This window comes from Peromyscus californicus, unplaced genomic scaffold (assembly GCF_007827085.1).
Source record: "Peromyscus californicus insignis strain IS unplaced genomic scaffold, ASM782708v3 Scaffold_1__1_contigs__length_55948999, whole genome shotgun sequence".
Classification (NCBI taxonomy): Eukaryota; Metazoa; Chordata; class Mammalia; order Rodentia; family Cricetidae; genus Peromyscus; species Peromyscus californicus.
In genome coordinates, this window is record NW_026294492.1 from 5,426,539 (window position 1) to 5,440,829 (window position 14,291).

The 14,291-nt window shown below is 49.6% G+C and overlaps 1 long non-coding RNA gene across 1 annotated transcript; it reads left to right on the top strand.

The window, feature by feature from the left end:
* Nucleotides 1-503: 503 nt before the first annotated feature.
* Nucleotides 504-10,296, top strand: LOC128115275 (uncharacterized). The gene is made up of 2 exons (XR_008220099.1): nt 504-618; nt 5,959-10,296. It is a non-coding gene; the product is annotated as an uncharacterized LOC128115275 (long non-coding RNA).
* The last annotated feature ends 3,995 nt before the right edge of the window (nt 10,297-14,291 follow it).

A 14,291-nucleotide genomic window follows, 5' to 3' on the forward strand; every position in this document is an offset into this window, starting at 1 on the left:
CACTCTCACCAGGGGAGCGGCTATCTAATTCCTTGGACCGGAGGCCCAGGCTATGAGATGCCATGGGCCAGGGGCTGAGTACAGAATGCTGCAAGGATCCTGAATGAGTCTGTGTGCACCTAGAGTCGAGGCCAGGAGCCTGAGTAAGGATATCTGTGGAGTGAAAGGGAATCCGGAAGAACTCTAGAAGTTTCAGTGGGAAGCCAGAGAGCCTGGACAGCCACTGATTCCCTGATCACTCTCCTCCTAAGAAACCTTCATTGTTAGATCCCGGGCAGCTCCATCTAGCCACTGGCGTAATCAGGTGGACCAGGGGTTCAAATGTCCTCAGGGTGTGAAAATGCAAAATGACCTGGGCCCGGAGGTGTCCTCTTTCATCCAGCTGGGGTCACTGTCCCCTAAGAGGCCCCAGGCAGGCCCTTCTGGTCACAGGAGGCCTGCAAACCTCAAGCTGAACGCATTCCAAGAGGCTGACCCAGCAGCCCCAGAGCTCCAGCTGAGGGCCTGGCAGTCCCAGCACGACATTGCTGGGCAGAGGACACAAGGCATTTCCTCCCGAGGCAGCTTGGCCTCCTGCCAGCGGGTCCCCAGATGCCATGCGAGACACACCTGAACGCGGTAAGAGAATAGGTGTGTGTAAACAGTGTTTGAAAAAGAAAATAGCTGTACAAATACGGCGCTTGTTAACACAGGTGTTTACAGGTGGAATTATTTTTCCCCGGCTGCTATCTTCCAAGCTGCTGCTTTGTGTGGCTCGGCACACCTGCAGCGAGCGACTTTCCCATACGGGGAAGGAACAAGGGGGAAGTGGCTGGCCCAGATCGATGGTGCCACACAGTCAGTGATCAGCTAGTGTGGCCGCTTCTCTGGCAGGACTTTCTTTCTCTCCTCCCCTCCACCCCCCCCCCCAACGTGCTGGAACAGGGTCCAGCCTGTTCACCACTTCCTGCTTGGCCAAGGCAGCTGTTCTGCCAGCCCCGGGGCTGTGGCAGTCAGAGGCCCATTTCCGGGGGATAAGAGCCAGCCACTCTCCGGGCATGACGGTCTGAGTCTCCTGTCCCCCGAGGGGAGAGATTTGCATGTTGTAGACCGAGACTGAGGACACTCATCCCAAAATCACAGAAACATGAGTAAGTGAAGAAAGCTGGAGGGAGGTGCAACCCAGAGCTTCAGTTGCTGGGAGTTCTGAAGCAGCGTCCCTGAGGGGACGCGCAGGAGCAGTGGTGTTCTCGGTGGGACACCCAAAAGCACAGATGTATTTGATGTGAAGCCGGCACAAGGACTCACCCTGGGGGGAGACGAAGCCTTAAAAACTATGGGAAAGGAGCACAAAGGCACAGACCACGCACTCATAAATGGTTACAATGGTACACTTTGTTATGTGTGTTTTATCGCTATTTTAATTCTTTTAATTAAAAAAAAAACGCACAGAAGAGAGAGGCTGGGGATGAGCAGTAAGCAGATAGGTCTACATAGTGAGGTCCAGGTCATGCAGGGTCTATATAGTAAGGTCCAGGTCATGCAGGGTCTACATAGTGAGGTCCAGGCCATGCAGGGTCTATATAGTAAGGTCCAGGTCATGCAGGGTCTATATAGTAAGGTCCAGGGCATGCAGGGTCTATATAGTGAGGTCCAGGGCATGCAGGGTCTACATAGTGAGGTCCAGGGCATGCAGGGTCTATATAGTGAGGTCCAGGGCATGCAGGGTCTACATAGTGAGGTCCAGGTCATGCAGGGTCTACATAGTGAGGTCCAGGTCATGCAGGGTCTATATAGTAAGGTCCAGGGCATGCAGGGTCTACATAGTGAGGTCCAGGTCATGCAGGGTCTACATAGTGAGGTCCAGGTCATGCAGGGTCTACATAGTGAGATCCTGGAGAGAGTGAAATGGAGACATCAAACTGAGAACATTCTGTTCTGGATATGGCCCCAACATAAAGCTGGCTGTTTCTGCCATAATTAGAGGGTTGTGGTCAACACCCCACTTGTTACATTCTGAAGCAGCAAAGTCCTCAGGGACGACTGCGGGGCAGTGTAAGGGTTTCCCCCCATTGTACGGGGCAGCCTGAAAGGTGAAATGCCCCAAATGCAGATTCAGCCACAATGTGTTGAGTCTCTAATTCAAGTCCATGGGGCGGGGGGGGGGGGGGGGGGAGCACGACAGGGGAGAAAGCAGGCCTCTGACGGTGCAGCAGGAGATACATTCCCACCCCCAGCCCCGGACTCTCTGCAGGGAGCATCAGGCGATCCAGAAGCATCAAGAAGAGGCAGGCTAGCTTCCTCTCATTCCTCAATAAAGCCATGGAACACAGCAACTTGAGATGCAGGGAGGGATTCTGTCCTACTTGGAGAAAGCTAGCCAGAAAGAACAAAGGAAACAGGATGCTGCTGGGAGGTGTCCTCAGAGAAGCCCGGGAGGGCCACAGTGTCCGCAGGTGCCCTGGGACAGTGAAGAAAAAACCCTAATTGTTGACAGTTTTGACATAGTGGCACCCACAAGCCAGGAGAAAAGACCATTTCTAGATTTGGGGAGAAAGCCGCTCTGTGCAAGGGGAGGAGGAATAATAAAGCTTTCTGGAAACTTCCTCTGAGAACCTTTGCTCCAGCCCAGCCTCCTTCTCACAGACCAGCATGACCCACTCCAAGTCGTACAGGCTGGAAAGATGGATCTCTCTTTCTCCGACCTGTGTCCATCACTGGGAGGCTGCGCCGGGTTTTAATACAGGCACACCGGCTCCCGGAGCGGGTTTTCCCTCCTCTATGGCACTGTCAGAAAAAGAAGGGTCACTTTTTTTCTGGAAGGAATAGCCTGGCTACCCTCCAAATTCCTCCTATCTCTTCCAGGAGGTCACCTCACCTCCACTTCTGACTCCTCTGCTCAATAAAGGACTCCAGGGCTAAGCAGCAGGGACAGGAACAAGGGAAGGAAGGGGGAGGAGAGGGGAGGGACCAACGGAGAAAGAAATTGGAGAGTGCACTACTGAGAAGCTGAAAGGTTTTCTGTTTGAACTATGACAAGTCTCTAAAAGAGGGGACGGTGTCTAATTAGACGTGCTCACGTCTTGCTAATGAAGATGACCTCATGTCGTAATTGCACAGCAGCACCTTTCCTTGGAAGTAATTTGAACGGCTCCGCTCTCCGCCTGCTAGTTTGGGAGCTCTAGGCTCCATGATAACCCCATCCACTTCCATGGCCTGCCCCCACCACTTGTCTTCTGAAGTGAGGGTGCAATACAGAGTTAAGACAGAGCAGGAGAAAACCAGCTCCACACACATCCCTTAGGTGGGCATCTTTTCCCCAGGCACGCAATCCCTTTGACTTTCCATGGGATGTAGAGGGCACCAGCGAAATGTGCTTCACAAGCCTGTGTTTTGAATGCTTATTCCCCGGTGAGGAGCAAAATGTGGGACGTGTGTATAAAGGGCCTTTTGTTAGGAAGGGCCTGGTTGGTAGAAGTAGGTCATGGGATTGGGGATACAGGCCTTGGAGGATTACAATGTCCCCCTACCCAGTTCCAGCCCGAACTCTCTGTGTTCTATCCATCACCCCGCGAACACGCCACCACTCACCATGCCTTCCCTGCCATGATGGACTGTTTCCCTGATACTGTGAGCCGACGTAAACCATTTCTCCCTCAATTTCTATCAGGCATTTTATCAGGATGGTGAGAAAAAAATAATACAGGCAGCAGTGTGCAACATGTCTGTTAGGATCCTGCTCTCACTCTTCTGGGTCTAACGTCTTACATCATGGGGAGGGGGGCGCGGGCGACTGTGTACTGCCACGGGGTCACGCAATCTCCGCCTTAAAAAGCCGCACACGGACCTCCACCCTCTCTCTTTTCTGTTTCTTCTCTGCTCTGCTCCTGCTATCTTTCTGTCTCTCCAGGCCTGGTTTCTTTCTCATAAAGCTCTTTCTAACTCTGGTAATCATAGCCGTGGCTCGTAACTTTTCCACCCTGCCTGCCGACCCACCAGCGCCCTTCATCCTTTCAATGTCTTCCCTAGAGTAATATCCACATGTATACACACACACACACACAGAGAGAGAGAGAGAGAGAGAGAGAGAGAGAGAGAGAGAGAGAGAGAGAGAGAGAGAGAGCAATTCAATGACAAGGCTCCTGTGTCCAGTTTTTTTGGGGGGGCGTGAGTATGGGTTACAGACGTACATGTATGCTTAGACATGTGCTGGTGTATATGTGCATGCATGTGTGGAGAGGCTAGAGTTTGTATCAGGTGTCTTTCTCCACTGCTGTGCACTTCATTTACTGAGGCAGGGTCTCCTGCTGAACCTGGAGCCTGTCAATTTGACTAGTCTAGCTATCTTGTCCCAGGATCCTCCTGCCTCCACCTCCCGTGTTCTGGGACTATAGGTGGAGCTCCACACTTGTATGTGGGTACTGGGGAATCACTGTGTCTACATCCCTTCTCCACTCTAAGTACCTGCATCTGCACAAACATGTTAGGCCCAGGCTTCTCACCCATGGCTCTCTCCAGCGCAACGTATCACCTGACATATCCTAGAGATAGATAGACAGACAGACAGACAGACAGATAGATAGATAGATAGATAGATAGTAGGTAGGTAGATAGATAGATAGATAGATAGATGATGGATAGATAGATGATAGATAGATAGATAGATAGATAGATAGATGATGGATAGATAGATGATAGATAGATAGATAGATAGATAGATAGATGATAGATAAATAGATGGTAGATAGATATATAGATGATAGATAAATAGATGATAGATAGATAAATATATGATAGATAGATGATAGATAGATGATAGATAGATAAATATATGATAGATAGATAGATGATAGATAAATGATAGATAACTAGATGATAGATAGATAGATAGATAGATAGATAGATAGATAGATAGATAGATAGATAGATGGATGATTGATAGATAGATCCATGTGTCTCTGTCTGTGTATTGATTCAACTGTAAAAACTGAAATGCGGTAGAGTGTGTGGCCAAAGTGCCTATGACTCTCATCCCAACGACATGTCCTTTGCGTGAGTACCCAGCCTAGACGATTGGCTCCTCATCGTCTGCCCTGTAGTTTCACCTGAAATGGCTGCATACGCACTGGCTGTGGCTCAGCCGTCCACCCATAGCAAACCGGCCCCAGCTCTCAGGCACAGTCTGGTGGGCTGCCCAGCAGGTCTCCCACTCGGTGCTATCTGAATCTCCCTGCTCTGACTTCTCACTCAGCGACAATATGAGTGTTCATGAATGATCATGACATAGAGGGAGATAATTGGTACTTAGCTCTGCCAGGGGGAAGCACTGAGGGGAAGCCATCCTTCAGTCCAGGGACGGATAACTCAGTAGCTGGAGGCAGGCTGAATCAGAGGCGCTAGGCAGTTGGTGACAAGTTGGTTCCAAAGTCACTTCCACAGGATGCACAGATGCTCAGCCCTGCGGACTGTGCTGAGCCTGCTCAGAGGGACATTGTCATTGCCTGGTCAAGTTTTGGTTGGGCTCTGAGGACTTGTGGTTGGTCAAGTTCAGAGCCAAGAGGTTCCCAGGCCTTTCCTGTTTCTCTCTCCTTCCTCTGAGCTAAGATGCCATCTCACTAGAGTTGTATCCCCCACACTAGCAATGGGTGCTCACTTCCATACCTTTCACTACAGGACAGTGGAAAGGGTTAAAACGTTAACACCCCAAAGCTTTCATTACAAGTCCCTTTGTCCTCACGCCCACTCCTTGCCTCTAACCTGTGGCCCACTCCCAGGGGGAAGGGTCTCAGGGCACACAAGCATCCTACCTAGAAGCCAGACCCCTTTCCACGCTCACGTTCACATTTAGTCTATCGTGGCCTGAAGATTCTGTCACCCTCGTAGCCACCTGTTAGCACCTGCCACCAGTGAATTCCTTCTGGCTTTCTGCAATGGCCTGGCTACCTGTGCTCTTACTATGCGTCTCTCCTCCACCTCCAGATCCAAACAACTCTCCACAAGCACATCTAACTTCGCACGTTGCACAGGAAGCTCTGAGCATCTCATTCACGCCAACTGCATATTGCCACGTGCCCCATCGGCCCTGCCAGACAATGGCCAGGAGCCTTAGCATGAGGCCATGCAGCACCCGCGCTACCACCCATTCACCATGTCCAAGCGAGGGGCTGAGGATTAAAAACGGAGTCAAGACAGCGGGTCATTCGTCTCAGCAGAATACCGAATGCCGTTTATTGAAGGAGGGAGGAAACCTTAAATACAGGCTTACAGCACAATGGGAGAACCCCGGAGGGCAGAAGTTCACTACAGATGTTTTACAATCTTGCATCCTAGCTGTTTACACCAAATACACAGGACGCACAAACAGGAACCTCTGGTAAGCATTCAGGAGGAAGGAAACTGGCAGGGAATTAGCATAGGGAGGACATCTGATCAAGGTCAGCAAGCAAGGCAACAGCTACCCAAGGAACGAGGGTCAGGGCCCAACAAGGCTACTGTGTGCCATACTTGGCCCAGACTCCAGCTCCTTTAGCACATACCTGCTTGCCCCTTAATGCTACCTGCATACACACATACTAAGAGAGAAGGAGCACGAGAGAAACCTGTCCCTGCCTTTCCATCGGCTGCCAATCACTTTGATCTTTAACAACTGCATCTTTACCCCACAACCGGGGAAAGTGACAGATGGTGACACTTCTGAGACATGCCACCGCATGCCCTTCAGGTCTTGGTTTGCTCCTAGGGAACCTATGAGGTCTCAGTAGAAAAACTGTGTATGAAGTCTTTGGGACGCCTGGCACATGCAAAGAGTCTGTTAAAAAAAAGACTTCCTGCTTTCCTCAAAAAACAGCCAGGGATATCGGCTGGAGAGATGGCTCAATGGTTGAGACCACTTGTTGCTCTTGCAGAGGACCCAGGTTGGAACCCCAGCACCTATAAGGTGGCTCACAGTCACCTTTAATCCCCAGTTCCAGGGGATCTGATGCCCTCCTCTGATCTCTGCAGGCACTGGGTATGTACAAGGTGCATAGAAATCATGTAGGCAAAACACCCATGCATATTAAATAAAACTAAATAACAGCTTTAAAGAATAGCCAGGGCTTTGCCATGTAACATGTAACATGAGAGGGCTCTTCCTGTAGTCTAGGATAGAGGACGAGATAAAGGGAAGAAAAATTGATGGGGCAGATGGGGGGCAGGAGAAGAATTCCAAAGAGCCCCAGGAGGAGCCATCGCCATAGGCAGAATAGTCTATAAAGTCTCCCTAAGACTAACTCTCCTTCTGATGATCAGGTAAATGTTTCCATAGCAAGCACACGTGAAACAAAAATAAACTCTTCCAACCTATTTGCTCAAAACAAGCACCAAATTCAAGCTGCCTCAGAATGAGGAGGAAAAAGGTAGTGTTCTTCCTTTCCCACAGCCCCATCATTGGAAAATGAACCCCAGAACAGCACGCCCTGGGGAGGAGATGCCCTGCAAATACCTCAGCACCTACTGAGTCACTTTCCAGTACTGAGGGATCTCAGGTTGTTACCCAAAGGAAACAGCTTTCTCCAGTGGGAAGGCTCCTCATTCATCTTTATTTACCCACAGGGAATCCTTAGGAGCATGCTTCTTCTACCGCCCTGAATGCCATGCCGTCCCTGCACACCCACGTGGTGCTGGGCCTCCTCTAGGGACCGAGTCACTGGGGAAGGAGAGAGAGAGAGACAGACAGACAGACAGACAGAGAAACAAAGAAACAGATCAAGACTAAATAATGGGCTGAACTAGAGACCTAGATACAGAGAGAGAGAGAGAGAGAGAGAGAGAGAGAGAGAGAGAGAGAGAGAGAGAGGTGTAGAAGTAGTGTTTGTTCTTCCCCTTAACAACCCTTGCATACATGTAACAAAAGCAATCGCAGGTTGAACCTGACTCACTGAAGCAGCAGACACCCACACCGAACAGCACTGACAGTCACTCCACTCTCTTCCCCATCACATGCACCAGTGCGCACCAGTGCCCCACCAGCACCATGCAGACTGTCCTTAATGACAGAGAGAAAAGTATCAGTTTGATTCTTAATTACAGGTTAAGAGCCTGTGTTAGGAAGTGGAAGAGGCCCCGGGGCCCTCCTCTCATTCTCCGACAGAAGAAGTTGTCTGAGGGAAAGCAGCCGCTTGAGTTACCAGCTAAACTAGCCATTTTCCTCTCAGGCCAGACCATTTTTACTCAGTATCTTACAAGCTATGGCTCTTCAGACTTAGGCATTTGGCAGAAATCCTCTCAAAAATGAACAAAGTGAGCCTGGTAGTTTAAGGAAAACAACTTGCCAATGATAAAGATCTGTGATTTCAAGTAAAAAAAAAAAATCTAAATTTTGGAAAACTTCTACCTATCACCATGTGCTTGACTGAGCGCTTTCCAAGGCTTTTCTAATGAGATTGATGGTGGTGTTAATAAATATGGTTCCTGGATGCCACACAGTAAAATGTGTCAATATTTGGAAGACCTCCATAGCTCAATAAATTAATATTTTTCCAAATGATAATCTAAAACCAGGCTTGGGTAAAAGACCCTAAGAACCAGGAGACATTAGACCAAGAGATATCAAGGATACCTTGGTTAGATATTTCTCTGGAAGGAAGAACAGCATGCTTCACACACACACACATACACACACACACACACACACACACACACACACACACACACACACGGTACTACAGTGATACACTACAGGGGAAGTCTGTTATTAAGATTGTACAGATAGCAAATATACTGCAGAGACCTTTATTCCAATGCACACACATGTGCAGAAACACTACCCCGAATCATCCCAAGCCTGTCTGGCTGACTGCCGGAGTCCATTTCCGAGTAGGATTTCAATAGCACATGGCTGACTGTCTAAGAATCCTCTCTCATGATTGAGTAAGCCACTGACATTTCAAGGATCGAGCGACATGCCCAAACACTTACATTTGTAGAATATCTAAATGCATTTGTCACATTTGAGGAGTTGGGGCCATATGTATGCCTGACTACAAGGAACCAAACTGGATTTTCAAATCTGCTCTGTTAGCAACTTTAAAGTTTGCAATGAAGTATCATTTATTATAGCCATCAGTCTGGGCAAAAAGTAAGTACAAGAATGAGATAATGGATTGTTAATGAGCTTGAGCTAACCATTCTATAATGTAACTACACCTCAAAATGTTACATAGTACCCCCATAAATATATACAATGATGATTTGCCAATTTAAATTTTTTTTTAGTGCAGAAAGCTTGGTAGAGTGCAGCAGCCTGACCAACTTACTCCTCTCAAAAGAGATACTGAGAAACCACCCCAATGTCTTTCTCAAATCTGCCTCCTTGATGAGCACCCCAATCTGACCCAAATTAAGGAGCAGCCCTGACTAGGTTCAGCTAAAGAGACAACTCAGAGTTCGTCTACCCTTTTGCTGCGGTCTCTGAAGTCTGGAAAATAGATACACAGCCACAGGACATATTTCCATCTTACAGAGGCAACAGTCTAGGTTGAAATAGGCAATTTTGTAATACCCTGACCCTCCAAAGCAGGGATGTTTGGGCAGAAATCAAGATGATGCTTCTGTGAGTGAAAGAACACCAAAGATGACCACACCAGGGCCCGAGGTACATTCTTCCTCACAGATGCCCACTGGTGACTCTCTGACCTTGAGCTTTTAGCCTCCAGAACTACAAGACAATGGATCCCAGTGTTTAAAGCACTCTGTCCTGCTTCAACAGCAGCCCCCGGATAATGGCATAACTGCCCGGACCTACTACAGCTTTTCAACAGGTGGGTGAACTGGAGTTCCAGGGAGCCTAGGGGCCACATGACTAGAGCATATGCACACTGGAGTTGGAGCTGGGTACCGTACTCAACAGTTCCTGCCTGTACCACCCCCCTCTGCATCACACGAATGGGCGAGTAGTGACTTATTCTCCATAAACTCCAAGGTTCACGGTGGCATTTCCAGCCTTGCTGATCATCCTACATCCTCATTGGCAAGCCCCAATGTTCTCACGAAGAGGGGAGCGCCTCACCTTTGAGCTTAAGCAGCTTTACAGACAAGTGTGCAGCTCAGAGTCCCGAATCTGAATCCCGGATCAGCTTCTTTCCCGTGTTGGGGGCTTCCAACAGGTGTTTGAACTTCTCGACACTCCCGTGTCCTCACCTGTCAAATGAGGATGCTAATGGTTACGATGAGGAGACTGGGGCATGGCCAGGTCCCGTAAGCGACACCACGGCTGTTCTGACTGTTCATCTTCTCGACAGTATCAAATGTATTTATAATAAAGTGACACTCAGCCAGGCATGGAGCTCAGGCCTGTAATCTCTGTAGCCGGAAGGTTTCTCCAATCTTGCCCGGCCCCAAGGTCCCACAGCCGCTTATAAAATAATCATTCAGAGGCTTAATCGTTAATTACCAATTGCATGGCCTACGGCAGGCTTCTTGCTAGCTAGCTCTTATAACTTGATCCATTTCTATTTATCTGTAAGTTACCAGGTGGTCGTGGCTTACCGGTATTTTCACATCTTGCTTCTCCTGGCCGCGGCTCACAGCATCTCCTCCACCTCTCCTTTCCTCTTGGGAGGCTAGGGTGGGAAGATCAAAAGTTCAAGGCCTGCCTGGACTACTCAATATGCTCAATGACAGACTAAGTAATGTAGCGAGACTCTTATCTCAAGATAAAAAAAGAGGACTGGGGATGTAGTTCAGGTGTAGAGTACTTGCCTAGGACGCTTGAAGCCCCAAATTCAAGTTTGTACTAGTTCTCTACTAGTACAAAAGATAAGTACACTCAAAGCCCCTACCAGTTCCAGATTCCCAGAAGCACTTCCCTTCTCTACAGAGGACTGGAGCTGGAGTTATCTCCAGTCCCGCCCTGGGCCCGCAGCCACTCAGACCCAAATAAACACATAGATACTTATATTATTTAAACTGTTTGGCTTAATGGCTCAGGCTTCTTGTTATCTAGTTCTTATATCTTAAATTAACCCATTTCTATTAATCTATAAGTTGCCACGTGGCTTGTGGCTTACCGGTACTTTACATCTTACTTCTCATGGTGGCAGCGGCTGACAGTGTCTCCTGACTCAGCCTTCCACTTCCCAGAATTCTCCTCTCTCTTTGTCCCACCTATACGTCTTGCTTGGCTACTGGCCAATCAGCACTTTATTTATTAACCAATCAGAGCAACACATTCACAACATACAGATATCCACAGCAGAGGACCTTGGTGATAATGAGGGTGGGAAGACAGTCCTTTCCAGAGGACAGAGCCTAGAAACTAGCCCGCCCTCCTGTCCATTTAGGGGGCTTCCTTCTTAGCATTCCCTATCTGAAAATAGGACCATGTTCTGTAAACTCAAGGCTCTAGTGATTGTGGCCGAGCTGGAGGAATAAGTGAGCCAGAAAAGGGGACCCAGAATGAAGGCCACGACCAGGAGAATGAAGCCCTGCGCCCAAGTCTACATGCAAGGAACGAAGAAGAGACACAAACAGAGGCGTCTTTCACGTGCAGTCAGGGTCCCTGCAAGTCCCTCCAAGTGCTCCTGGAGAATCCATGCAGAGGGACAGGCCTCCTAAGGAACCACTTCTGTCCCCAGGGAAAACTCTTTGCTGCATTCTACCACCAATGGATGGGATCTAAGCACCATGGAGCATTAATAGTCCTTCCCAGGTAGGACTGTCCTTATCTACCCTCGAGCCCCTCACAGACAGCAAAGCTCCTGGATGCGCCACCATCATACCACTGATCATAAACGCAGGCATGTCCCTTTGTCGCTTGACCTCCAGAAGCCTTGGTCCCTAAATAGGAAGCAGCCAAGGCAGTCGGTGAAAGCAATTGACCCCTGACCAGACTCAGTGCATGGCCACCCCCAGCAGCACTTGCATGCTGTTGAAGGAGCTGAGTCAGCAGTGGGGAAGAAGGGTCTGGAGGGGAAACCTATGTCTCTCAGAACAGAGTGGAAGGGGAGCCAGAGGCCAAGAGCTCTCAGGCACCATTTCAATAAGGGAATTAGGAACTAGGTCCCCAGCTGTGAGACTTCTTCATCTTGGGTTACTTCCCCACTTTTCTCTGTCACCACTCCCTGCATGGCAGCTGACTAACCCTTTCAGTAAGGTGGCCTGTGGGATCAGCCAAGACACCAGCAAGGGGAAAGCCCTCCCCAGGCTAGATCATCTCCAGAGAGACCAAGCCAGAGGATTCCCTACGGAAGGCTCTGGAGCCATAGGGCAGGCTAGACTCCTGACTCCTAGACACCCTCTGGGCAGGCCCCTGAGAACCCAGTGGCCCTGCACAGCAAGGATCTATTGGGAGTGTGTCACAGCAGGAAAGGAAGGGAGGTGTGGCTTTGGACCAAGACTTCTGCTGTGCTGAATCATGCTCTGCCTTCTCTGTAAAAGTCCTTGCTTTTCCTCCTTCATCGTGTCCAAGTGAGTATGAGAAAGACGAGGAGACCAGGGCTGACGCTGTGGGAGGCGTCAGGGAGAATCAGTGGGCTCAGGGAAGGGTATGCTGCTCCTGAGAACATCGTAAGGCTCCTCCAGGGTCAGAATATCAAGCCCTGTATGCGCCTGCCTGGGAGGTGCGAAACATACGCCATGTGTTGAACTGAAAACACATTTTGTTTTGTTGATGCACATTATTCTCTCCGATGAAGTAGAAGCCCTGTGTCAATAAGCAGATAGAGAAACTGAGGCTCAGACCGGCTCAAGACCTAGACACGACTCTCGCACCAGCCCGTGGGGATCCAAGGATCTCCTCCAGACGTCATGTGTCCTGTAAGATGGACCACTATTCCAAGGCAGCACCCACCCAGCTCCAAGAGTTTGACAGTAGTATCCACCAGGTAGCTAGTTTGCATGCTTAACCCCCACCCCCCAATGCCTAAACCATCTTTCTGCTCCCTGACTTGCAGGCTTCAAGCTGTGGACTGAGCCGCAGCCTGCCTAATCATTGTTCAGAGCACAGAGAAAGGCAGCTGGTAAATGTGGATCTGGAACAGCCCTAATCCAAGAACACATTCAGACCTAAGACTCATTCTCATCTCCTCTCCCCCGAACTCTCCTCTGCCTTGCAAGTTTTCAGCCTTATCATCTCTGGGATTAAACCCTGGGGGGCTGGGCAGAACATGGCGGGCAGAGCTCAGTGCTGCTGTTGAGGTTGTCTTTGGGTTTATGCTTGCCCGGCCCGTACCAGTCTGACCTCCACCTTTAGTAGATGGGATGAGATTATCTACAACCCAGTTTAGTTCTGGGCAGAAGGAAGGGAGGGAGGGAGGGAGGGAGGGAGGGAGGGAGGGAGGAAGGAAGGAAGGAAGGAAGGAAGGAAGGAAGGAAGGAAGGAAGGCAGACAAGCCCTCTCTAGCCTCATTGGTTCCCATCTCCCATCCCTTCTATGGTCTCCTTGGGCAACACGGATTCCAACCCTGTCTTCGCTGAGCCCTATCCCCACCCTGGTTGACCTTTGAAAGGCTGATGGTTCCCCATCCTCTGACCCCCATCAACTAGCCTGAGCTCCAGGTCGCCACTCTGAGATCCTCCCATTTGGGTGGCCCTTGAGGTGGTTGCCTAGGCCAGACTTGGACAAATCTCTTCCATTTCCTGGCTTGAGGGTGGGGGAGGTTTCTCACGAAGCGTGAACAACGGCCTAACGGATCTCAAGATAGGTGATATCTATCGATGTCTCCAATCTGCACACTTGCCACTCTGTCTACGAAGATTAGATAGTGAGAGCTTGGTCATCGGACTCCAGATACCTAATATCTCCTTCCCCGCTTGCCTGTGCTCATGATGTGTGAGCAGTGTTTGTGAGGCAAATGGCTGGCACGTTCTCAGTCCTGCCAACTGACCTCCACCAGGCAAGCTGACAATATGGTGGCCCAGGCTTAACTCCCTCTATCTTAGTTCTTGAATGCTCCAGTTCCTGTTTTTTCCCTCTTGTTAGCTGGCTCCTTGTCAGTGCCTTGTGTTTTTTAGAGAGAAGCCCTGGATGGCTAAAGAGCCTTTCCCCGCATTTCCTGGTTGCCACCAAGCTGTTCACTGAGAATGACAATATCATCTGTCCTGCCCCATGCATCCCAATATGTACTTCCTGGAACTGGTACTCGAGTGAGGGTCAAATGACGTCTACTTCCGGCCCAGTGTGCACAGAGGTGGAAGATTTAACTTAAGCATGGAAAGTCTGATGGGAACGCCTCTGGCTGGTGGCACAGCTGTATACCCTGTGGACAAAGTTTGCCAGCCAGGTTTCACAGGGGAGGCCTTCCTTGTGAGCATCTGAGAAGTGAATGGAAAAA